General features: G+C 39.8%; 1 protein-coding gene across 1 annotated transcript in view; it reads right to left on the minus strand.

Moving 5' to 3' along the window:
* The window catches only part of LOC112218463 (immunoglobulin superfamily member 21), a 272,888-nt gene that overhangs the window by 30,928 nt on the left and 215,377 nt on the right, over nt 1–26,583 (minus strand). The gene's annotated exons all lie outside the window — the stretch shown is intronic.

Below are 26,583 nucleotides of genomic sequence, written 5' to 3' on the forward strand. Positions count from 1 at the left end.
AGTTATACGAGGCCAAAGAGATTCAGACGAGGCAGTGGAGTATCCATCATTTAATTCTCCACCATTGGCCCCTGACCATATGAGCAATCCCTAAAGAAGTATTTGAAAGAGTCTACATCAAATGCCCTCAGCTAGACAGCCACAAGCTCCCCAACTGTCAGCAAGTAGTATACACAGCCTTCGAGGACAGACAGGCCGAGGAATTCATATTTCAAACTGACAACGCCTGGGGGTTTGATGGGGAACAGACATGAACTCATAACAATGACAGATGGATGACCATGCAACCAACCATTTGGCACACCACATCATTTCAACATAGAAATTTGGTAATAAGTTGATTAATGAGATTTCAACCTTTATTCACCTATTCAAAAAGACAGCCAGAAGTTTGTTGAATTCCCAATGTGTTATTACCATTTGAAAGCACAACAAAGTTCAAATGGGAATACAATGTCAGATATTTTGTATTTATACCACGACTTCTTCGGGGTAGCCCCCCTTCTTCTCAATTTCCGCCTAAAGACATACCCTAATCTAACTGCCTGTAGCTCAGGCCCAGAAGCAAGTATATACATATTTTTGGTATCATTTGAAAGGAAACACTCTGAATTTTGTGGAAATGTGAATTGAATGTAGGAGAATATAACACAATAGATCTGGTAGAAGAAAATACAAGGAAATAAACACACGTTTTCTGTTTTTTATTGTTGCTGCATCATCTTTCAAATGACCAAGAACAGCCAAACATACAGATGGGATGCTGAGGATTATTTGAATGAAGAACATAAGATGGCAATAATAGCTGAGCAAAGTTTTAGATAGATAACTTCCGAAATGAGCGAGCTACATGATACATGACATTGAGCATGAAGTCACCCAGGTGTCCCACACACATGTACCCAAATGTACCCAAGTGGCTGAATTGGTACAGTGATACATTTTGAAGGAAAGAACTATATACAAAATACATAAATGCTATTCTAACGCACACCCCAAAAATATATATAAAACATATTTAAAAAATAAAATAACAAGGGTAACTATTTACACATTTTCTATTTACAATAATGTGAAGACCCTCAGTCCTCTACACAATATTGTGCAGCTGTTGCCATGGCCCATAGCAGTCTCTTTCTGCTGTAAAGCAGAGGCTTACTGAACAGGTGGTGCTGGTGATGGGGCATTTCCTGTGACAAAGGGCACAACGACGTCTCCCTACTGTGCCCTTTTTGCCCTGAGGCACATTCATGCCCGCAGAGATGAATCTGGGAAGGTGAACACCACTGGTTGGAGCAGAAGGGACAGAGGTAGAGGGGACAGAAGGTGCTACAGTGGACTTGCTGTAGCTAGCAAACTCCTGGATGAGCAGCTCCCTGAAGGCTAGCTGTGAGATGGGGGGCTGTCCACAGCTCTTGGCCATTTCCTTCTGGAGGATGAAGGCATTCACCACAGCAATGTCAATGAAATGATAGACAAATGTATTGTACCATTTCGTGGTCTTGTGGAGAACATTGTAGTATCCTATCAATTTCTTCGATAATTTGGGTAACATCTGTATATCTAGACTTTGTTTTCGCTTTTCCTGATTTATTCGCCATAATTTAAATATATAGAATTTCGGAAAATGCTCTTCACTGTGTACTGCTATGCGTAACACTCGTGGCTCCGTCAAGTAGGATTATCAATGGGGAATGAACCTCCTTTATGCCAGAGTTTACGACAAAGGCTGGTCTTCGAACGTATAACCATTACATATTGCCGTTTACCTCAGCTCATTGGCTATCTTCCAAGCTAGATTTCAAGATGATCAGTGGTCATTGGGCCAAAATACAGTCAATCAACGATAGACCGCTCCTACCATTGGTGAGCAATGAGGTCATTGATTGGTGTCTTCAAATCGGTTTGTTTCGGTCAATACGTCCCAGAAAAGAGCCATCAAGTGATTGTGTTACTACCAAACAGAGGATTGCAATGAAACCAACCATGACTGGATAAACGTGTGTTTAGTGTGTGTATTTACCATGAATGTTTCATCCAAAGTTGAATGAGACGGAAATCACGACGCAAGCGTTTTACAAATATTTAATGTTAGGCTATAAAAATAGATTTTATCAAACAAAACTAACATTCACTGTGGAGCTAGGACAATTGGCATTGCCAATGAGGAATATTTTCACAGGTAAGAGATTTATTTTATTGTTATTTCTGACTTTTGTGACGCTAATGCTTGGTTGGAAAATGCTAGTAATACTTTTGTTAGCTGGGTGCTCTCCTCAGACAATCGCATGGTTTTCTTTTGACGTAAAGCCTTCTTGAAATCTGACACAGTGGCTGGATTAATAAGATGTTAAGCTTTGAAATGATGTAAAACACATGTATTTACAAGAAATGTTTATATTACAAATGGTGTATTTAGAATTTTAGCGCTCTGCAATTTCACTGGCTGTTGGCCAGGTGGGACGCTACCGTCCCACTGGTGCCAGAGAGGTGTTATCACTGTGCTTCATCCAATAGCACAACCAAATGACCAGGATTGCGGTTGAGATTATTGTGTAAATACATAGTGCAAGTGAGCAATGCTGTTCGAGATTCTGCACAGATTATTATAAGAACTTGTGAAGATTTTTGTGAAGCTCTCCACCGACCTGTGATTTTTGCATGCTATCTTGAACATGCACTCTTTCTATGATGACATTAGAATACATGTATAGTCACTGTAGGCTAACCTGTGGCCATGGATGTGTTACTCATTTTAAGGTTGAATAAATACTGTGACATTAGTTTGTAAAATAGTCTTAACTTTAGGCTATTTACTTTATTACAAAAGTCATATTTAATTGTGTTTGGTTATTAATGCAACCAAATACCAACATTGAAAGTATATCTAGTGCTTTGATAGTTTCATCTGAGCCACTGGCTTAATACTATTCTTTAACTATTATTTTTGGGTTAGTTGGATGCGTGAATCCAACATATCATATGTTAACTTGTCGACAAGTTAATAGGCTATTTACTGTATTCCAAAATTAATGTTAAATTGTGTTTGGTTGTCAACACAACCAAATATCAACATTTGAAGGAAATATTGTATATTTTGTGCCCCTAACTTAGTCTGGCTTTAATTCCAGTTTGTCTACGAAGTAAAAATAAATATGTTGGATTCACGTCTCCAGCTCAACCAATAATCAAAGTTAAAGAATAGGACTAAATCTAATCTAATCAAACATTAAATGCACTTTAAATTAAATATACTGTATTTGATTTAGTCCTATTCTTTAACTTTGATTCTTGGTTGAGATGGAGAAGTGGATCCAACATATAATGATTGACTACATTTGAAATAAACCAAAGCTTGAAATCCTAGGCCTATTTGTACTGTCCATTTTTAGTTTAATCCTGGAATGAATTGAAACAATAGCTCTTGATGACTTTGCAAATGCTATATTTATTTCAATCTCTTCATTCAAAGACTCAATCATGGACACTCTTACTGACAGTTGTGGCTCTTTTGTGTGATGTATTGTTGTCTCTATCTTCTTGCCCTTTGTAATGTTGTCTATGCCCAATAATGTTTGTACCATATTTTGTGCTGCTACCATGTTGTTGCTATGTTGTGTTGCTTCCATGCTGTGTTGTTAAGTGTTGCTGCCTTGCTATGTTGTTGTCTTAGGTCTCTCTTTTATGTAATGTTGTGTTGTCTCTCTTGTTGTGATGTGTGCTTTGTCCTATATTTATATTGTTTTTATTTAAAATAATTAATCCCAGGCCCCCGCCCTCGGAGGAGGCCTTTTGCCTTTTGGTAGGCCGTCATTGTAAATAAGAATTTGTTCTTAACTGACTTGCCTAGTTAAATAAAGGTAAAAAATAATAACAAATATAGGCCTAAATAGTATAATTGATGACATGATTTATAGATTATGGTTATATTTAATTTGTTCTGTTGGAATGACTTTGATAATAACAGTGACTATATTTAGTCATTAAGAGATCTCTCAATAATCATTCTAACAATAACACATTGGTAATAGTCAGTGACAAATATCAAAGCTATGCTGGGCTTGGAACCCTGGATGGGAGACCAAATGAATAGCAGTTAGATCAACTCTCCAGTAGGACGTGCTGCCCAGCCGTATTTTTTTCTGGTAGCGGATATAACGTTAAAGATCTGACTTTGTTTCAAAGGTAAAAATGTAACATATTTTATACAAGGTTTGTCTATGTTGAAAATCAGTTGCAATTACGACACCTTCCACCCTCAAAACAACAGTTTATGTTCATTACTTTTCCACGTAGGTTCCATGTCACAATACGATGACAAATTACATTGAAACAACGTTGATTCAACCAGTTTGTTCTCAGTGGGAAGAGTTATTTTCAAAACTAGGAATATTGTACCCCAAGAACCTGTTTAAAAACACATAGTATGAAAATCGTTGGTAGTTTAGTAAGTGAAATAGGGAGAAGGTAATATTAAAAAGCTTTTTGAGTGGATGTCTGTGTAACTGCCTCAACAGTATTGTGGACCACAAACGTTGTTTCCCCTCTGTAAGCAAATAATTAATTTAATGATAATGGAAAAGTGGCTTAAGATTTCCCATTTTTGTTTGTGGGCGTGTGTGTGAGTGTGTGTGCGTGTGCATGTATGTGTGTGTAAAGCAAATAAAGGGGTGAAGTCCCCGTAGGTGATGTTGGCAACACTGATTGGAAACTCTGCCAATTCTACCTCTCACTGGTTGCCCACAATAACCAAAGAGCTGTGTGAAACAACCTCAATGACCAGTGAAATAAATGGCATATAAAATATTTACACTTTAGAATTCACTAATATAGTTAGACCTTCTAAGCTAGGCCTTTGCTTGTTTTTTCCTCTGACTTAACCTATTCCTTTCATTGAGAGTTGAGAGACGTGAATAAAGAAATGTTTCCTATATACTGTACAGCCTCCATACAGTAGCCTACTGTATACTTAACTTCTAGCGACTGCTTCCTCTTACAGTATCTCTCTTTTAAAACTTGTTATGGCTGCAATCCCGATATCGGGATAAGTGTCATCAACAACCGCTGAATAGCATAGCGCCACATTCAATAAATATTACTACAAATATTTATATTCATGAAATCACAAGTGCAATATAGGAAAACACAGCTTAGCCTTTTATTAATCCACCGGTCGTGTCAGATTTTGAAATGATGCTTTTCAGCGAAAGCAATCCAAGCGGTTGTGTAAATTTATTGATCGCACTACAAAACATTAAGTACACTTAGCATCAGGCAGCTTGGTCACGAAAATCAGAAAAGCAATCAAATTAATCGTTTACCTTTGATGATCTTCAGATGTTTTCACCTCACGAGATTCCCAGTTACACAACAAATGTTCCGTTTGTTCCATAAAGATCATTTTTATATCCAAAATACCTGTTTGTTTGTCGCGTTATGGTCAGAAATCCACAGGAAAGAGCGGTCATGACAATGCAGACAAAAATTCCAAATAGTTTCCATAATGTCCACAGAAACATGTCAAACGTTTTTTATAATCAATCCTCAGGTTGTTTTTAAAATATATAATCGATAATATATCAACCGCAAATGTTTTTCAGGAGAGGGGAAAACAATGGCTGTCCAAACTCTGTTGTGCGAGCAAAACTCATGTGACCACTTGAGTTTGTTATCGATGTTATCGTTCTGGCTCAATTTTCAAAATAAAAGCCTGAAACTATGTCTGAAAACTGTTGACACCTTGAGGAAGCGATAGGAAAAGGAATCTGGTTCATATCCCTTTAAATCCAGCAAAGGGAGGCTATGGAACATGGAGTTTTCAAAATAGAAGCCACTTCCTGTTTTGATTTTCCTCAGGGTTTCGCCTGCAATATCAGTTCTGTTATACTCACAGACAATATTTTGACAGTTTTGGAAACTTTAGAGTGTTTTCTATCCAATACTAATAATAATATGCATATATTAGCAACTGAGACTGAGGAGCTAGCCGTTTACAATGGGCACCTTTTCATCCAAGCTACTCAATACTGCCCATGCAGCCATAAAAAGTAAAAATTACACTATGTTTTCTCATTGATTATATTATGGAATAACGGATGCACTGAAGCCAAAAACTGACGTACAGTGTTCATATTTTCATACATATTTTAATAAAATCCATAGGAAAACCTGCAATGAAGAGATATACATTTATCAAATCGATTAATAGCCTAAGATACAGATGTAGGATCCTAATTTTATCCAGTTTGCTACAGCAAGAAAATAATCCTGCAACAACAGCAATTATGAATTATGATGTGGATTATAATTAATGGACATTTTTGTAAGGGTTGATACACTTTTCATTAGGGGAAATCCAGTCGGAAATGTCAAATTGGAAATTTTGCAGGAATATTCTCAGCAACAAAATAGTGATCAAATTAAGATCCTACATCTGTATGCATTGGCAATCTGTCAAATAAACCACAGCAATGTGAAGAGAGTGTGCCTATCTGTCTGCAAATCAATTGTTCACTTTAGATCCAGCACTCCCCCTCTTGCATAACATCACTGACTGTTCAGCCTGGAAGCTACCTTCTTTTTGTAATCAGGATATGAAATGGAAATTATTATTATAATAACAATGATTATAATAATTATTGTAGTTACTAATTTTAAAAAAAGAGTTCAGCTTTACTCTTTCTCAATTCCCGAATGGCCACATTTATTTATTTGCCAAAAATACCTATTCCACCCTGAGAAGCTCTATATCTGGTTAGATCTGCATGTTTCTGGGTTAAGTCGGGGGCAATGTTGCCTACATCTAGTCTAGGGAGGGATGGGGGTTACAACATAAAAATGTGCATGGGAATTAATTCATAAGCATGGAAATCCATTCATGAATTCTTCATGGGGATATTTTCCATCTGTATCCAGAGTATTTCACAAGGATGCTGTAGTGGTATTGGGATGGGCTTGTTATGATGCAAATGGCACATTGTGTTGGGGCCTGAGAGAGGCTCTGTTTATTTAGGCCTACTAACTGAAATTCTGGACCTCTTAGAAAAACAGGAAACAAGGAAAGAACAAATAATTATTCCCAAGTATCTTTGTTGCTGATATGTTTTAGAAGAAGCCAACACAGGGGAATTAATGAAAGGAAACAAATGAAGGGATTTTGTCATCATCAACCCCTTCTCAATCAAAAACATTTCCATTTTCCACTTGAGATGTTTCACTCTCAGCAGATTGCCAAACATCCTAAATTGAATCTGTAACATTTGCCTCTGGACATGAGACACTTTGTTTCAAGGGTGCCTTTCATTGCTCAACTACTTCAGAATTTAATCTCCCAAGTGAGCCTTTTATTGTGATAAACCCAGTGGCTATGGTAGTATTGGCAATGCTATAATAGTAAAAAAGCAATGGAGACGAAAAGCAATGAGATGTTGAGCAGGTAAAAATGTGTAGGAACAGGAAAATCAGGAAAATCTCACTAAAGTACATTCCTATGTGATTTGTGCATTTGTGTGTGTGCCTGTGTATAAAGTATGAGACATGATAAAGGCTCTTTGATGTATTCTGAGACGGAGCAAAAGCTTCATTACATGAGTCTCTGCTTATATTATGAGCCACAGCATGTCCTGTTCTTGTAGGCAATACTGACATCCTGTGAATAATAAAACATCAGTGTAATATCAGGAACAGGGGTCACCAGCACATTCTCTGTGCAATTACCACTTTATATCCACACCCCACCCTCAGTTAGTGCCAACATTTTTTTTAAAAATCACATAGGAGTTTAGTATGTAAGCTTGTCAGACAGACAAATGGATGTTTCCACACCTTACACCCCTTACTGCTATAGAAGACAACCTATGGCAGTAGGAGAGGACAGAACCAAACAAAAGGACATTGAAAACTATGTGACCTTAAGGTTTCACAGAGAAAGTATTACATTAGATTGAGGCTTCAAGGCCACTTTTACTTCCTGGTGACAATAGGTTGAGACTAGAAATTACATGATACACTGTAATGAGTATGCCTAATACATACACTGTGTTTGATCAGAAGGTCATGAATTTGCATTGACATGCCTCCATATGAACCTGTCTGTCAGTGGTTGTGATTAAAGGCTGGCTACAGTCCCCGGTCTATCTCTGATACAACATGCCATTAGGATGACCAGATTGCTTTGATGCACCCTGGCGGCAGTAGAGTTGTTGAGGGGTTGTGTGTCCTTTACATTTCTTAGATATTAGGTTTTGTAGTGGAATTGTTAGATATTACCTTAGTGGATATCTAGTGTGGAATTGTTAGATAATGCTGCACTGTCGGATCTAGAAGCATAAGCATTTCGCTACACTCGCAATAACATCTGCTAACCATGTGTATGTGACCAATAAAATGTGATTTGATTTGATTAAATGTAGTCATTTGTCACTCATTAGATGCTACTCCTCTACTCACTACGGGGTCAACACAGGCCAGGTCTGACTTTCTCACGCAGTCCACTTTGTTTGTTCTTTTCAAGGGGATAATATATCAAAGGAATAATTACCATCATCCTCTCATGCATTACAAATGGAACATGGAAATTATACCTCTCGAGTTGACATGAGTCATCAGAAGAGAGCTTCAGAGAACGACGTGTAATTTGCGTTTGACTTTCTTTAGATAATGAGCCACTACCCTTATGTTTGGTCACTGATATAGTCAGGTTCATTCTCTGATGATTCAGTCCAGCCTCTTAGGTCAAATCATCCCAACACAAACAGATTGTCACACAAGGCTAAAGGTGCCCTTCACATTGCTGGCAATTGAATCTAAAAACAGTCCTAGTTTCACGGACCACAGTGAACACCCATGCGGACAACTGTGTGGATAAGGATTCTTCATACGTCCATTTATGTCTATATAGTACGTCTTAATAAATTACACCAATACATGGCTGATACATTAACATTGTGTCATCTGTCACTTGGCAGTAGGACTAAAGTCATGCCATTAATAATATATGGATGATTCTCAAGTGTCTGTGAAATCAAGCTAGATATAAATCTGCTACGTAATTACCTGTCAAAAGATGATGACAATAAATCATTAAGCTATGAGGAGAATTGAAGTCTGGAAATGAAATTGACTTTTTGATTTGTCATCTAAAACCTTCAAATGCATAATATTAGCTACTCTGGTTTAAAGGTTAACATTAAATACATGATAAATGGTAATCTTCACCTCTCCTTGATTTCATTGAACAGGGTCTGTCAAATTCATGATATTCTGTTTGGAGAAAGAAGAAAAACAGGACCATTTAATGGATTACTCCATGTATTTCTCTTCAGATCAGTAGAGCAGAAAGCCAGGACAGAGACAACCTCTCACGCCCTAACAGAAATAGCCTGGCTATAATTGTAAATCAGGTTGTGAGCCTTTTTCTATTCAACAGTCATTCAGTCACAATAGGTTAGAACAAGTGAGAATATGCTCTCGGGCAAAGTCACAGCAAGTGCCAAGTTTAAGAGACTTCATTACATAGAACACGATATCATTTATGGAGTCGGGTTACTGTTCAGGGGCAATCTGACAAACATATTGACTTTGACACACTTGAGGCTGCAGATATTCTGCACCTACTTTCCATTTTACCGTAATCTGATTTAGGAGGTACCTTGGCTCAGTAGAAAGCTACCTTGATTTCTGCACCTCATAAACTTTTGGTATCAACATTTGGGTGAAGGTATTTCAATTCTCAAACAGAAACAGAAATCATATGTATTTTTACCATGCCATAAATCGACTATAATATGGTATAATAAAACGTAGAGATTTTCAGACTTATGGTTATGCAATAATATTACAGAGCACATTAGTATCCCTTTGTTATTCAATATTTGGTCAAGTGTGGATTTGTGGCATGCAGACACAACTCTTTAAAACCACTATATCATGTTCTTATGGTTGGAATGTACCATACAGCACATTAATAATGCACTAACAGTAATTATCCTTCATAAGTACATGCAAATGGTTGCTCATTGACATTTCCTGCTAAGCTCACTATAAGTGACAGAGTTTGTGCAAGTTGTAGTGAGAGGCTACACATGAACGACATGAATGTGATAGATAAAAGGCCGCAGAGTTGTTCTCCCATGAGGAGTCATTACAAATCTCTCACTCCAGCACGGCTTGGCAGTTACAGTCCAGACATCTTGTACATGGCTTTTCCATTTAGGCAATTAAAAGATCTGCCGACCCACAGCCACTACTCGTAGCCTAACTTGATGCATTCCAGAGGAGAAAAGAAAGGTCCCAAATCCAGGCTGAATTTCCCTTTCTCATTTCCCCCCTTTCGTTTCCCTCACCTATTTTGTATTCAAGTTTAGATAAATGGGCATAGTGGGAAGAAATCCACTCGATACATGCTCATGGGCTGCCTTTAGTGCAGCCAACAGAGATGAATGTGGAATCTCTAAAAGCTAAGACTACCGTGAAGGGGCGCTCAGCAACGCTCCAAAATGTCTGCCACTTTTCCCTCTCAGATGGGCCATACCAAGTAACACTTACAAGCTCAGGATGTTTGACAGGGACTAGGAAGTGAACATCTGATTACAAACTCTTACCACAATAGTTAGTAATAGTTATGCCCTCAACTATGCCCCTATTATTGTATAGTTGTGCTGGCAGTGCCACGTAAAGACCCATCCAATGAAAACCTACCACACCACATTCTAATGCCAACACAACAATATCACATGGTTGGATTTATCTCTGAAATCTGTCAATAACAAATTAAGACATTTCCTGACAATGTACAATTTTGTTGAACTTGTAGAACTGAGCGATTAAATGTTTTAAAAATATATATTATTAAACAACTAATTGACCAACGTATTTATCAACGCACTGTTTCTTCAGAGAGAAATCCTATAAAGCATGAGAGAAATAAAATCGAAAACAAACTGTGTGACGCTGTAAGGAGTTGTAGTTTTCAATAGGCAAATATTCAAACTAGTTCAGTGAAGAAAATGTGGTAATTAATTACAAGAAAGTTGGATTTCATTATTACTGAAACAGGACCCAAGTGTTAAATATAAAGATCCAGTCCATTTAAAAAAATTGGAGGCCCCCTTACATTTCAGTGTTGTGATGCAAAAATTCTAGCAAAATGCATAGCACATAGAATTAAAAAGTTATTTTCGGATATGATTCATCCTAATCAGACAGTTTTTTTTACATGGATGATACATTGGAGATACTAAACTCAGCAAAAAAACATGTTTATTTTCAGCAAACTTAACATGTGAAAATATTTGTGTGAACATAACAAGATTCAACAACTGAGACAAAAACTGAACAAGTTCCACAGACATGTGACTAACAGAAATTGAATAATGTGTCCCTGAACAAATCAAAAGTAACAGTCAGTAACTGATGTGGCCACCAGCTGAATAGTACTGCAGTGCATCTCCTCCTTATGGACTGCATCAGATTTGCCAGTTCTTGCTGTGAGATGTTACCCCATTCTTCCACCAAGGCACCTGCAACTTCCCAGACATTTCTGGGGGGTCCCAAACATGCTCAATGGGATTGAGATCTGGGCTCTTCGCTGAACATGGCAGAACACTGACATTCCTGTCTTGCAGGAATGAGCAGTATGGCTGGTGGCATTGTCATGCTGGAGGGTCATGTCAGGATGAGCCTGCAGGAAGGGTACCACATGAGGGAGGAGGATGTCTTCCCTGTAATGCACAGCATTGAGATTGCCTGCAATGACAACAAGCTCAGTCCGATGATGCTATTACACACTGCCCCAGACCATGACGGACCCTCCAAATCAATCCCGCTTCAGTGTACAGGCCTCGGTGTAAAGCTCATTCCTTCGACGATAAACACGAATCCAACCATCACCCCTGGTGAGACAAAACCGCGACTCGTCAGTGAAGAGCACTTTTTGCCAGTCCTGTCTGGTCCAGTGACGGTGGGTTTGTGCCCATAGGTGATGTTGTTGCTGGTGATGTTTGGTGAGGACCTGCCTTACAACAGGCCTACAAGCCCTCGGTCCAGCCTCTCTCAGCCTATTGCGGAGAGTCTGAGCACTGACTGATGGAGGGATTGTGCGTTCCTGGGCAGTTGTTGGGAAGTTGTTGTTGCCATCCTGTACCTGTCCCGCAGGTGTGATGTTCAGGTGTGTCGATCCTGTGCAGGTGTTGGTACACATGCTAGGATGATCAGCTGTCCATCCTGTCTCCCTGTAGCGCTGTTTTAGGCATCTCACAGTACAGACATTGCAATTTATTTCCCTGGCCACATCTGCAGTTCCCATGTCTCCTTGCAGCATGCCTAAGGCACATTCACTCAGATGAGCAGGGACCCTGTGCATTTTTTGTTGTTGGTGTTTTTCAGAGTCTGTAGAAAGGCCTCCGTAGTGTCCTAAGTTTTCATAACAGTGATCTTAATTGCCTATCGGCTGTTAGTGTCTTAATGACTGTTCCACAGGTGCATGTTCATTGATTGTTTATGGTTCATTGAACAAGCGTGTTTAAACCCTTTACAATGAAGATCTGTGAAGTTATTTGGATTTTTACAAATTATCTTTGAAAGACAGTGTCCTGAAAAAGGGACGTTTCTTTCTTGCTGAGTTTACAAGACAAGTACTGAAAACAATAGAACTCTATGAGAAATCTGGGAAACCAGGCCTGGTATTCTTAACTGATTTTGAAAAGACTTTTGATAAAGTATGACTGGAATATATATATAAATGCCTGAAATATTTCAAATTTGGAGAATAACTTATACAATGGGTTAAAGATATGTATAGTAACCCTAGGTGTAAAATAGTAATGGCTACTTCTCAGAATTGATTAAACTGTCAAGAGGGGTAAAACAAGGTTGTCCACTCTCTGCATATCTATTTATTATGGCCATCGAAATGTTAGCTATTAAAATCAGATCCAACAATAATATGAGGGGCTAGAGATCCAGGGCATAAAAACAAAGGTGTCACTGTACGCTGATGATACATGTTTTCTTTTAAATCCACAATTTGGTTCCCTCCACAGCCTCATAGAGGATCTAGATAAGTTTTCTAATCTCTCTGGATTACAACCAAATGATGATGAGTGTACTATATTACGTAATGGATCACAAAAAAAATATAACTTTTACATTACCGTGTAATTTACCTGACGGTGTCTGACGTTGAAGTGGACATACTCAGCATTCATATTCCAAAAGCAAGAAATGATCTCACTACAACACATTTTCATAGAAAATTAGCATAAATAGATAAAATCTTGCTACCATGGAAAGGAAAATACCTGTCTATTTGTCCAAAAAGCACCCTGATTAACTCTTTAGTCATATCCCAGTTTACCTATTTGCTTATGGCCTTGCCTAAACCTGGCGACTTGTTTTTTTTAAAATTATATGAGCAAAAAATTTAAAAAAATTATTATTTAGAACGGCAATCCAGACAAAATTAAACGGGCCTATTTATGAATTCAGAGGGTAGAAATGATTAAATATTAAAACATACCTCTCACGAAAGGCTTCAGTCATAAAAAAGTTATAATTAAATCCGAAATGGTTCTCTAGCAGATTAGTAAGAATGTCTCACCCCATGTTCAAGAATGGCCTTTTTCCCTTTATTCAGATTACAACTTCTCACTTTTGGTTATTTGAAAATTGGTTGCAATTTGAGTTTAATCCACCAGAAAAGACAGAACAAATAATTTAACTCAAAGATACTAATTGATAAAAATAAAAAACATTATTTTTGGAAAAAACTGTACAATCTTTGTAAATGATACAATAAATAGGACTGGTGGAGTTATGTCACACATGCAGCTGACAAAAATATACAGTGGGACAAAAAAGTATTTAGTCAGCCACCAATTGTGCAAGTTCTCCCACTTAAAAAGATGAGAGAGGCCTGTCATTTTCATCATATGTACACTTCAACTATGACAGACAAAATTAGGAAAAAAATCCAGAAAATCATATTGTAGGATTTTTTATGAATTTATTTGCAAATTATGGTGGAAAATAAGCATTTGGTCAATAACAAAAGTTTATCTCAATACTTTGTCATATACCCTTTGTTGGCAATGACAGAGGTCAAACGTTTTCTGTAAGTCTTCACAAGGTTTTCACACACTGTTGCTGGTATTTTGGCCCATTCCTCCATGCAGATCTCCCCTAGAGCAGTGATGTTTTGGGGCTGTTACTGGGCACCACGGACTTTCAACTCCCTCAAAAGATTTTCTATGGGGTTGAGATCTGGAGACTGGCTAGGCCACTCCAGGACCTTGAAATGCTTCTTACGAAGCCACTCCTTCATTGCCCGGGCGGTGTGTTTGGGATCATTGTCATGCTGAAAGACCCAGCCACGTTTCATCTTCAATGCCCTTGCTGATGGAAGGAGGTTTTCACTCAAAATCTCACGATACATGGCCCCATTCATTCTTTCCTTTACACGGATCAGTCGTCCTGGTCCCTTTGCAGAAAAACAGCCCCAAAGCATGATGTTTCCACCCCCATGCTTCACAGTAGGTATGGTGTTCTTTGGATGCAACTCAGCATGCTTTGTCCTCCAAACACGACGAGTTGAGTTTTTACCAAAAAGTTATATTTTGGTTTCATCTGACCATATGACATTCTCCCAATCTTCTTCTGGATCATCCAAATGCTCTCTAGCAAACTTCAGACGGGCCTGGACATGTACTGGCTTAAGCAGGGGGACACGTCTGGCACTGCAGGATTTGAGTCCCTGGCGGCGTAGTGTGTTACTGATGGTAGGCTTTGTTACTTTGGTCCCAGCTCTCTGCAGGTAATTTACTAGGTCCCCCCGTGTGGTTCTGGGATTTTTGCTCACCGTTCTTGTGATCATTTTGACCCCATGGGGTGAGATCTTGCATGAAGCCCCAGATCGAGGGAGATTAATAATTGCTCCCACAGTTGATTTCTTCAAACCAAGCTGCTTATCTATTGCAGATTCAGTCTTCCCAGCCTGGTGCAGGTCTACAATTTTGTTTCTGGTGTCCTTTGACAGCTCTTTGGTCTTGGCCATAGTGGAGTTTGGAGTGTGACTGTTTGAGGTTGTGGACAGGTCTTTTATACTGATAACAAGTTCAAACAGGTGCCATTAATACAGGTAACGAGTGGAGGACAGAGGAGCCTCTTAAAGAAGTTACAGGTCTGTGAGAGCCAGAAATCTTGCTTGTTTGTAGGTGACCAAATACTTATTTTCCACCATAATTTGCAAATAAATTGATAAAAAATTCTACAATGTGATTTTCTCAATTTTCTTCCTCCTTTTGTCTATCATAGTTTAAGTGTACCTATGATGAAAATTACAGACCTCTCTCATCTTTTTAAGTGGGAGAACTTGCACAATTGGTGGCTGACTAAATAATTTTTGCCCCACTGTATATATATATATATATATTTATGTATATATATATATATATATATATATATATATATATATATATATATATATATATATATGTATACACTGCTCAAAAAAATAAAGGGAACACGTAAACAACACAATGTAACTCCAAGTCAATCACACTTCTGTGAAATCAAACTGTCCACTTAGGAAGCAACACTGATTGACAATAAATTTCACATGCTGTTGTGCAAATGGAATAGACAACAGGTGGAAATTATAGGAAATTAGCAAGACACCCCCAATAAAGGAGTGGTTCTGCAGGTGGTGACCACAGACCACTTCTCAGTTCCTATGCTTCCAGACTGATGTTTTGGTCACTTTTGAATGCTGGTGGTGCTTTCACTCTAGTGGTAGCATGAGACGGAGTCTACAACCCACACAAGTGGCTCAGGTAGTGCAGCTCATCCAGGATGGCACATCAATGCGAGCTGTGGCAAGAAGGTTTGCTGTGTCTGTCAGCGTAGTGTCCAGAGCATGGAGGCGCTACCAGGAGACAGGCCAGTACATCAGGAGACGTGGAGGAGGCCGTAGGAGGGCCAACAACCCAGCAGCAGGACCGCTACCTCCGCCTTTGTGCAAGGAGGAGCAGGAGGAGCACTGCCAGAGCCCTGCAAAATGACCTCCAGCAGGCCACAAATGTGCATGTGTCTGCTCAAACGGTCAGAAACAGACTCCATGAGGGTGGTATGAGGGCCCGACGTCCACAGGTGGGGGTTGTGCTTACAGCCCAACACAGTGCAGGACGTTTGGCATTTGCCAGGGAACACCAAGATTGGCAAATTCACCACTGGCGCCCTGTGCTCTTCACACATTTGACAGACGTGACAGAGTCTGCAGATGCCGTGGAGAACGTTCTGCTGCCTGCAACATCCTCCAGCATGACCGGTTTGGCGGTGGGTCAGTCATGGTGTGGGGTGGCATTTCTTTGGGGGGCCGCACAGCCCTCCATGTGCTCGCCAGAGGTAGCCTGACTGCCATTAGGTACCAAGATGAGATCCTCAGACCCCTTGTGAGACCATATGCTGGTGCGGTTGGCCCTGGGTTCCTCCTAATGCAAGACGATGCTAGACCTCATGTGGCTGGAGTGTGTCAGCAGTTCCTGCAAGAGGAAGGCATTGATGCTATGGACTGGCCCGCCTGTTCCCCAGACCTGAATCCAATTGAGCACATCTGGGACATCATGTCTCACTCTATCCACCAGCGCCACATTGCACCACAGACTGTCCAGGAGTTGGCAGATGCTTTAGTCCAGATCTGGGAGGAGATCCCTCAGGAGACCATCCGCCACCTCATCAGGAGCATGCCCAGGCGTTGTAGGGAGGTCATACAGGCATGTGGAGGCCACACACACTACTGAGCCTCATTTTGACTTGTTTTAAGGACATGACATCAAAGTTGGATCAGCCTGTAGTGTGGATTTCCACTTGAATTTTGAGTGTGACTCCAAATCCAGACCTCCATGGGTTGATAAATTTGAATTCCATTAATAATTTTGGTGTGATTTTGTTGTCAGCACATTCAACTATGATAATTAAGAAAAAAGTATTTAACAAGAGTATTTCATTCATTCAGATCTAGGATGTGTTATTTTAGTGTTCCCTTTATTTTTTGGAGCAGTGTATATATGTACTGTATATATGGGGGATTCAACCATCCCAGCTCTGCAGATTTTGCCTCGAGGAAACAGAATCATTAGATAATTAGCATCATGACTCTGGACGGTTCTGACTTAGAATATGTGGACAACTATAAATACCTAGGTGTCTGACTAGACTGTGAACTCTCCTTCCAGACTCATACTAAGCATCTCCAATCCAAAATTAAATCTAGAATTGGCTTCCTATTTCGCAACAAAGCCTCCTTCACTCATGCTGCCAAACATACCCTCGTAAAACTGACTATCCTACCGATCCTCGACTTTGGCGATATCATTTACAAAATAGCCTCCAACACTCTACTCAGCAAATTGGATGCGGTCTATCACAGTGCCATCCGTTTTGTCACCAAAGCCCCATATACTACCCACCACTGCGACCTGTATGCTCTTGTTGGCTGGTCCTCACTACATATTTGTCACCAAACCCATTGGTTCCAGGTCATCTATAAGTCTTTGCTAGGTAAAGCTCAGCCTTATCTCAGCTCACTGGTCACCATAGCAACACCCACCCGTAGCACGTGCTCCAGCAGGTATATTTCACTTGTCATCCCCAAAGCCAACACCTACTTTGGCCGCCTTTCCTTCCAGTTCTCTGCTGCCAATGACTGGAAGGAATTGCAAAAATCACTGAAGTTGGAGACTTATATCTCCCTCACTAACTTTAAGCATCAGCTGTCAGAGCAGCTTACCAATCACTGCAGCTGTCCACAGCCCATCTGTAAATAGCCCACCCAACTACCAACCTCATCCTTATAGTTGTTTTTTGTTTTTCTGCTATTTTGCACACCAGTATTTCTACTTACACATTCTCATCTGCACATCTTTCACTCCAGTGTTAATTGCTAAATTGTAAATTGTAACTTATTTTCCACATAATGTTGATGCTACCGTCTCCTATGACAGAAAAGAGCTTCTGGATATCAGAACAGCGATTTCTTACCTCGAACTGGACAAAGATTTTTTCTTTAATGAGTCAGACGAGAAGAATATAATGTTGCTCCCAGACAAGGTCCAAATCCCCATCATTCGCATGAAGAAAATAAGGAAATACAGGGGGCGGAGATCAGTGTGCCTTGTGAGAATTTGTCAGCGAGTGGTTAACCCGCCTCTACCATCCGTTCTATTAGCCAACGTGCAATCCCTGGAGAATAAACTGGATGAGCTCCGTTCATGACTATCCTAACAATCGGACATAAAACATTTGAATATCTTATTTTTCAAAGAGTCGTGGCTTAACAATGATGCAGATAATATACATTTGGCTAGGTTTTCTGTGAATCGGCAGGACAGAACAGCTAATTCTGGAAAGATGAAGGGTGGGGGTGTGTGAATATTTGTCCATAATAGCAGGTGCGCGATGTCTAATATTAAGGGAGTCTCGAGGTATTGCTTGCCTGAGGTAGAGCTTCTCATGATAAGCTGTAGACCACACTATCTACCAAGAGAGTTTTTATCTATATTTCTTAGCCATCTATTTACCACCACAAACTGATGCTGGAACTAAGACCACACTCAAGAGGCCATAAGCAAACAAGAACATGCTCATCCAGAAGCGGTGCTCCTAGTGGCCAGTGACTTTAATGCAAGCAAACTTAAATTTGTTTTATCTCATTTCTACCAGCATGTCACATGTGCATCCAAAGGGGAAAAAAATTCTAGACCACCTTGGCATTGAGGAGTATACCACCTCAGTCAACGGCTTCATCAATAAGTACATTGAGGATATCGTACATATCTCAACCAGAAGCCATGGATTAAATGCACATCCGCACTGAGCTAAAGGATAGAGTTACCGCTTCAAGGAGCGGGACTCTAATCCGGATGGTGATAAGAAATCCTGCTATGGCCTCAGACAAACCATCAAACAGGCAAAGCGTCAACACAGGACTAAGATTGAATCATAATAAACTGGCTCTGAAGCTCGTCGGATGTGGAAGGGCTTGCAAACTATTACGGACTACAAAGAGAAACCCACCCACGAGCTGCCCAGTGACACGAGCCTACCAGACGGGCTAAATGCCTTTTATGCTCGCTTCGAGGCAAGCAACACTGAAGCATGCATGAGAGCACTAGCTGTTCCAGATGACTGTGTGATCACGCTCTCTGTAGCCGATGTGAGCAAGACCTTTATAAACAGGTCAAAATTCACAAGGCCGCAGAGCCAGACAGATTACCAGGAAGTGTACTCAGAACAAACCCGGACCAACTGGCAATTGTCTTCACTGACATTTTCAACCTCTCCCTGACTGAGTCTGTAATACCTACATGTTTCAAGCAGAACACCATAGTCCCTATGCCCAAGAAAGCGAAGGTAACCTGCCTAATTGACTACCGCCTCGTAGCACTTATGTTGGTAGCCATGAAGTGCTTTGAAAGGCTGGTCATGACTCACATCAACACCATCATCCCGGAAACTCTAGACCCACTCTAGCATACCTCCCAAACAGATGATGCAATCTCAATCGCACTCCACACTGCCCTTTCCCACCTGGACAAAAGGAACACCTATTTGAGAATGCTGTTCAATGACTACAGTTCAGCATTAAACACCATAGAACCTACAAAGCTCATCACTAAGGAGCCTGAGACTAAACACCTCCCTCTGCAACTGAATCCTGTTGTTCCTGACGACCCGCCACCAGGTAGTAAAGGTAGGGAACAACATATCTGGCACGCTGATCCTAAACACGGTGGCCCCTCAGGGGTGCGTACTTAGTCCCCTCCTGTACTCTATGTTCGCTTACAACTGCGTGGCCAGGCACAACTCTAACACCATCATTAAGTTTGCTGACCACACAACGGTGGTAGGCCTGATCACCAACAACAATGAGAGCCTATAGAGAGGAGGTCAGAGACCTGGAAGTGTGGTGCCAGGACAACAACCTCTCCCTCAACGTGAGCAAGACAAAGGAGATGATTATGGAGTACAGGAAAAGGAGGTGCAGACGCACTCATTCACATCGACGGGGCTGTAGTGGAGAAGGTCTAGAGTATCAGATTCCTTGGTGTCCTCATCACCAACAAACTATCATGGTCCAAACACAACAAGAAAGTCATGAAGAGGACACGACAACTCCTGTTCACCCTCAGGAGACTGAAAAGATTTGGCATGGGTCCCCAGATCCTCAAAAAGTTCTACAGCTGCACCATTAAGAGTATCCTGAAGGGTTGCATCATCGCTTGGTATGGCAACTCCTCGGCATCTGACCGTAAGGCGCTACAGAGGGTAATGCCTACAGCCCAGTACATCACTGAGGCCAAGCTTCCTGCCATCCATGACCTATATACTAGGTAGTGTCAGAGGAAGCCCCAAAAATTGCCAAAGCCTCGAGTCACACATAGACAGACTGTTATCTCTACTACTGCACGGCAAGTGGTACAGGAGCGCCAAGTCTAGGTCCAAAAGGCTCCTTAACAGCTTTTACCTCCATGCCATAAAGACTATTTACATTTACTTTGTTTTTACACTGCTGCTACTCGCTGTTTATTATCTATGCATAGTCACTTTACCCCTACCTACATGTACAAATTACCTTGACTAACCTGTACCGCCGCACATTGACCCAGTAGTTGTAGCGTCCCCCCTATAGCCACATTATTGTTATTTTGTTACTTTATTATTATTACATTTTTTGTTTATTTAGTAAATATTTTTTTAACTATTTTCTGAAAACTGCATTGTTGGTTAAGGGAGTGTAAATAAGTATTTCACGGTAAGGTCTACTACAACTACGCCTGTATTCAGTGCATGTGACAAATACACTTTGATTTGATTAATTAATTTATTGTGGTTAGAGACAATGGAATGTATTCAATGTTTTGGCAATTGAATGTTCTCGATATTTGTCTTCAGAATTTTTAGTAAAAAGCTCTAAAATAATTTAAAGTACATATTTCCTAATTCATTTAATGATTTAAAGAATAAATTGAAACCAAAATCGAAAACCGTGATTTTTTTAAAACCAAAACGGACCTCAAAAGGCACTAATGACTCAGTACTACAAACTTGTAATGTCAGGGACTATTTCTAGAGGAGGTGGTTTGGGGGAAAGGGAAAGTTATTATGCAAGGTGACATGCAGGCTTCCAATAAAAAAGGAGAGAAAAGGTCATATGAACAAAATGTATATGTTTTCTCAGCCTCAGGTACAATCAGTGTCTCTCTGGGGAGGAGGAGAGGCAGTGATAGAGACATCCTGGGATGGAAGTGAGGGAGGCACACTAGGAATTAGGCCCAAACTTCACAGTGAAGAGACGTCAGGGGAGGACTATGCACAATATCAGACACACATCAGACACACTCACAGAGAGCAGGATGAAGGGAGGAGCGCTATTCAGGAAAATAGAAAAGAGACGCATCATGAAAGACATCACAAGGTTATGTTTTAAGCTATTTTTTTTAAAGAGTATGGGAGCTATTTGAATATGAATACTTTGTGAGTTTTTGAACTGTACTCCCCCTAAAACTTTGCTGAAAGTTACTTGCTGTGGCTCTATGTGTGCATGAATATGTGCATCACCAGTGTTCATCCAAGTGTGAATAATTAATAAGAGTTAATAATGTCTTGATTTTGTAATGGACTGTGAGAACAAGAATGTGGTTCAGATCCTTTTGTTTGAAATCATAAGGTTCATACTCATAATAACTACACTCTTAGAAAAAAGGATTCCGAAAGGGATCTTCGGCTGTCCCCATACTTCGAGTTGGTATTCATGTCAGAAGAAGGAATTCCCCATGACCATGCCGACAAATTGGGGAAAACAAACATGTTCCCATGTAGGGAAATAAAGCCTAGAAGAAGTAGGTTACACGTAGCTATGTGTCAACACAGGTAATACTTTTCATTTGTTTAGTATAGTCCATTTGTAACTCCACTCACTACTTGTAGCTTTATAGTCAGTCTGTTTGTGTTGTTGGTCTTGGCTTGCTTAATGTTCTGGTTGGTAGTTAGCATTCCCTCACGTGGCTAACGTGGCGTCGTAATGAAAAGGAGCATGAGGGAAGCCCTACACTATCCATGTCAAATCAAATCTAATTGGTCACATACACATGGTTAGCAGATGTTAATGCGAGTGTAGGGAAATGCTTGTGCTTCTATTTCCGACAGTGCAGTAATATCTAACAAGTAATCTAACAATTTCCCAACAACTACCTAATACACACAAATCTAAAGGGGTGAATGAGAATATGTACTTATAAGTATATGGATGAGCAATGGCCGAGCGGCATAGGCAAGGTGCAGTAGATGGTAAAAAATATAGTATACACATGTGATATGAGTAATGTAAGATATGTAAACATTATTAAATTGGCAATATTTAAAGTGGCATTGTTTAAAGTGACTGGTGATCCATTTATTAAAGTGGCCAGTGATTGGGTCTCAATATAGGCAGCAGTCTCTCTGAGTTAGGGATTGCTGTTTAGCAGTCTGATGGCCTTGAGATAGAAGCTGTTTTCAATCTCTCGGTCCCTGCTTTGATGCACCTGTACTGACCTCGCCTTCTTGATGATAGCGGTGTGAACAGGCAGTGGCTCGGGTGGTTGTTGTCCTTGATGATCTTTTTGGCCTTCCTGTGACATCTTGTGCTGCAGGTGTCATGGAGGGCAGGTAGTTTGCCCCCGGTGATGCGTTGTGCAGACCGCACCACCTTCTGGAGAGCCCTGTGGCTGTGGGTGGTGCAGTTGCCGTACCCAGCGGTGATACAGCCCGACAGAATGCTCTTGATTGTGTATCTGTAAGTTTGTCAGGGTTTTGGGTGACAAGCCAAATTTATTCAGTGTCCTGAGGATGAAGAGGTGTTGTTGAGCCTTCTTCACCACACTGTCTGTGTGGGTGGACCATTTCAGTTTGTCTGTGATGTGTATGCCCGGGAACTTAAAACTTTCCACCTTCTCCACTGCTGTCCCTTCGATGTGGATAGGGGGGTGCTCTCTCTGCTGTTTCCTGAAGTCCATGATCATCTCTTTTGTTTTGTTGACATTGAGTGAGAGGTTGTTTTCCTGACACCACACTTCGAGTGCCCTCACCTCCTCCCTGTAGACTGTCTCGTCGTTTATGGTGATCAGGCCCAATACTGTTGTGTCGTCTGCAAACTTGATTATTGACTTGGAGGCGTGCATGGCCCCGCTGTCATGGGTGAACAGGGAGAACAGGAGAGGGCTGAGCATACACCCTCGTGGGGCCCTAGTGTTGAGGGTCGGCGAATTGGAGATGTTGTTTCCTACATTCACCACCTCAGAAAGTCCAGGACCAAGTTGCACGGGGTGTGGTTGAGACCCAGGGACTCCAGCTTGATGATGAGCGTGGATGGTACTATGGTGTTGAATGCTGAGTTGTAGTCAATGAACAGCATTCTTACGTATACATAATTTTTTCCCAGATGGGATAGAGCAGTGTGCAGTGTGATGGCGATTGCGTCATCTGTGGACCTGTTGGGGCGCTATGCAAACTGAAGTGAGTCTAGTTAAGGGTGTGGGTAAGGTGGCGATGATATGATCCTTGACCAGCCTCTCAAAGCACTTCAAGATGACAGAATGTGGGGACAACAGATGGGGATAGGGAGAGATTGAATATTTGCATTTCTTTGAATGAGAGTGTGTGTATATGCATGTGTACAAATACCTGCATGGCATCAGCCTCAGGCAAACCGGCATTAGTTGTAAAAACACTGGCCCTCAGTGTCATTCAAATGTATTATGTTATGTTTATTATTATGTTTTATTATGTTTTATTTAGTTTTATTTATTTATTTAGTCCATTTTAGATCAATGCTATGCATTTTCAGCCATTCCTGAACCCGAGCTGACAAGGTACAAATCTGTCGTTTTGCCCCTGAACAGGCAGTTAACCCACTGTTCCCAGGCCGTCATTGAAAATAGGAATGTGTTCTTAACTGACTTGCCTGGTTAAATAAAGGTAAAAAATAAAAAATAAAAATGGCCATAATGAATTGATATGTTGACAGCGGACACCCTTGTTTAACTCCCCTTGACAATTCAAAACTCTCTGAGAAGTAGTCGTTGTTCACTATTTTACACCTGGGGTTGCTATACATTATTTTTACCCATTTTATAAGATAATTACCCGAAATTGAAAAAAATCCAGGCATTTATAAATACAATTCACTCTTTATCAAATGCCTTTTCAAAATTTCGTTACCAATACCAGGCCTGGCTTCTTAGATGTTTCATGATGTTCTATTATTTGTAGTAGTTGTCGTATATTATCTCCAATGTATCGTCCATGTAAAAAACCTGTCTGATCAGGATGAACAATACCTGGTAAAACCCTTTTAATTCTGAGTGCTTTGCATTTCGCTAGTATTTTTGCATCACAACATTGAAGTGTAAGGGGCCTCCAGTTTTTTAGATAGAATTTATATTTGCCACCAGGGTCTTGTTTTGACAAGAGAGAAATCAGACATTCGTGCTGAGTACCTGACAGACCACCATTTCTATAGGAGTAGTTTAAAACAATCTAACAATGGAGCTTTTCTTATTTCAAAAAAGGCTTGATATACGTCTACTGGTATGCCATCAAGCCCTGGGGTTTTTCCAGACTGAAAGAATTTAATAGCCTCAAAAAGTTATTCCTCTGTAATTTGGCCTTTGCACTGATCTTTCTGTACATTTGTTAATTTTTCATTTTTATATTACTTGGAAAGAATTCCTTAACGTAATCCTTGTCCAGTGGGAGATTAGACGGAAAGAGAACATCCTCCTAAAATAATTAGCCTCCTCTTTTAAAATATAATTTGGAGAATCATAGATGACTCCATCTTCAGTAACGAGTTTCTGCAAATTATTTTTGTTAGCGTTCCTGTATTGGAGATTCAGGAAGAATTTTGTGCATTTTTCTGCATATTCCATCCAGTTTGCTTTATTTTTGTAATAGATTACATTCAATCGTTCTTGAATAAGTTCCTCAAGTTCTTTTTGTTTTCCCTCTAACTTATTTTGTATTTCTGTTGTATCATTTTTATTGCTATCTACCTGTACTATTAGTTCATGTATTTATTTTGTTAGTCTTGTCTCTTTAGCCAGAAACTGTTTTTTACTATTGATGAATATTGAATTGAATGACCCCTAAAGGTACATTTAAAGGTATCCCAAACAATAAGGGGATTTGCTGAACCTACAATATACTGGAAAATTCAGTTATAAATAATTTTGTCTGAGTTAAAAATAAGTCGTCCTCCAGTAAACTTCCAGTAAATTTCCAATATCCCCGTCCACGTGGAAAATCTATAAGAGTTATGTGAATGCCAATTAGATGATGAGATGATCGCATTCTGTCTCCTAATCAAGACACCTAGGTCAGGGTTTTTTAGTCTCCAAATATCCACTATTTCTAATGTGTCCATAATATTTGTGATTTCCTTAAGGGCACAGTGATGATAGTTTGTAGAGTGATTAACTTTATTGTTCATTGAGATACTTAACACTGTGTTATAGTCTCCTACCATAATGATTTGATCATTTGTTGCCTGTAAGTTCAATAAATTGGTATAAATGTTTATGAAGAAGTATGGATCATCCTGATTTGGACCATATAGATTAATGAGCCATAACTCTTTTTCGTCCACTTTCATATTCAAAAGGATCCACCTTCCTTGCGAATCATTCCTGAATATTTGCACATTCAGATCGAAATTTTTGTTAATTAATATCATCATACATTTTTAGTTCCTTTGCCCATGACAGAAAATTATTTCACCACCCCATTCCTTTTCCCACGCAACTTCATCTAAGGATGTAGAGTGAGTTTCCTGTAAACAGTACATGTTATATTCCTTTTCCTTTAGCCATGTAAAGACTGATCTTCTTTTTTATAATCTGCTAAACCATTACAATTATAACTGGCTATACTTATTTCACCCCTTACCATAACTAGATACTATTCTCAGTTTTGACCATAATTAGTGCTTGTAAAGTTACTGCCATCAGAGGTATTATGATGGTCAAAACTAGAGCTTTCAAATGTCTGATATTTAGAATTCAAGAAATAGGTTCTAGCAATATTTGTTTTATTCTCTTGCCTGTTTGCCTGTGAGCCAAAGCCACAGATGTTAGAAAATTGAGACAAGATATTATGTGTATAGTAAATCTGAGTAGGTTGATGTGTATGATATTGGATGTGATTTAGTGAGTGTGTACAATGTCTCTATAAGAGTAAGACTATAATGTGTGATGTCCAAATAAATAATAACTTTGCCAATTTGCATGTTTGAGTGTATATGTGTGTAACATGTAGAGCGTATAGCCTTAATATTCATGATGATAATTGTAATCCATATCGTATCACCATCATAGTTGCATCATAATTACCTTTAACATCATTGAAAATCACATCCCAGCATTTCCATAGCAATTGACGTTTCAAATGATCATGAAAGAGACCTTGCATTACTCTAGAGACGGCTTCACTACAGTACAAATGTATTCCGTACAATATGTTATTATTCCCCAATGCCCCTATTCTGATATCTTC

Source organism: Oncorhynchus tshawytscha, linkage group LG02 (assembly GCF_018296145.1).
Source record: "Oncorhynchus tshawytscha isolate Ot180627B linkage group LG02, Otsh_v2.0, whole genome shotgun sequence".
In the NCBI taxonomy this organism is placed as follows: Eukaryota; Metazoa; Chordata; class Actinopteri; order Salmoniformes; family Salmonidae; genus Oncorhynchus; species Oncorhynchus tshawytscha.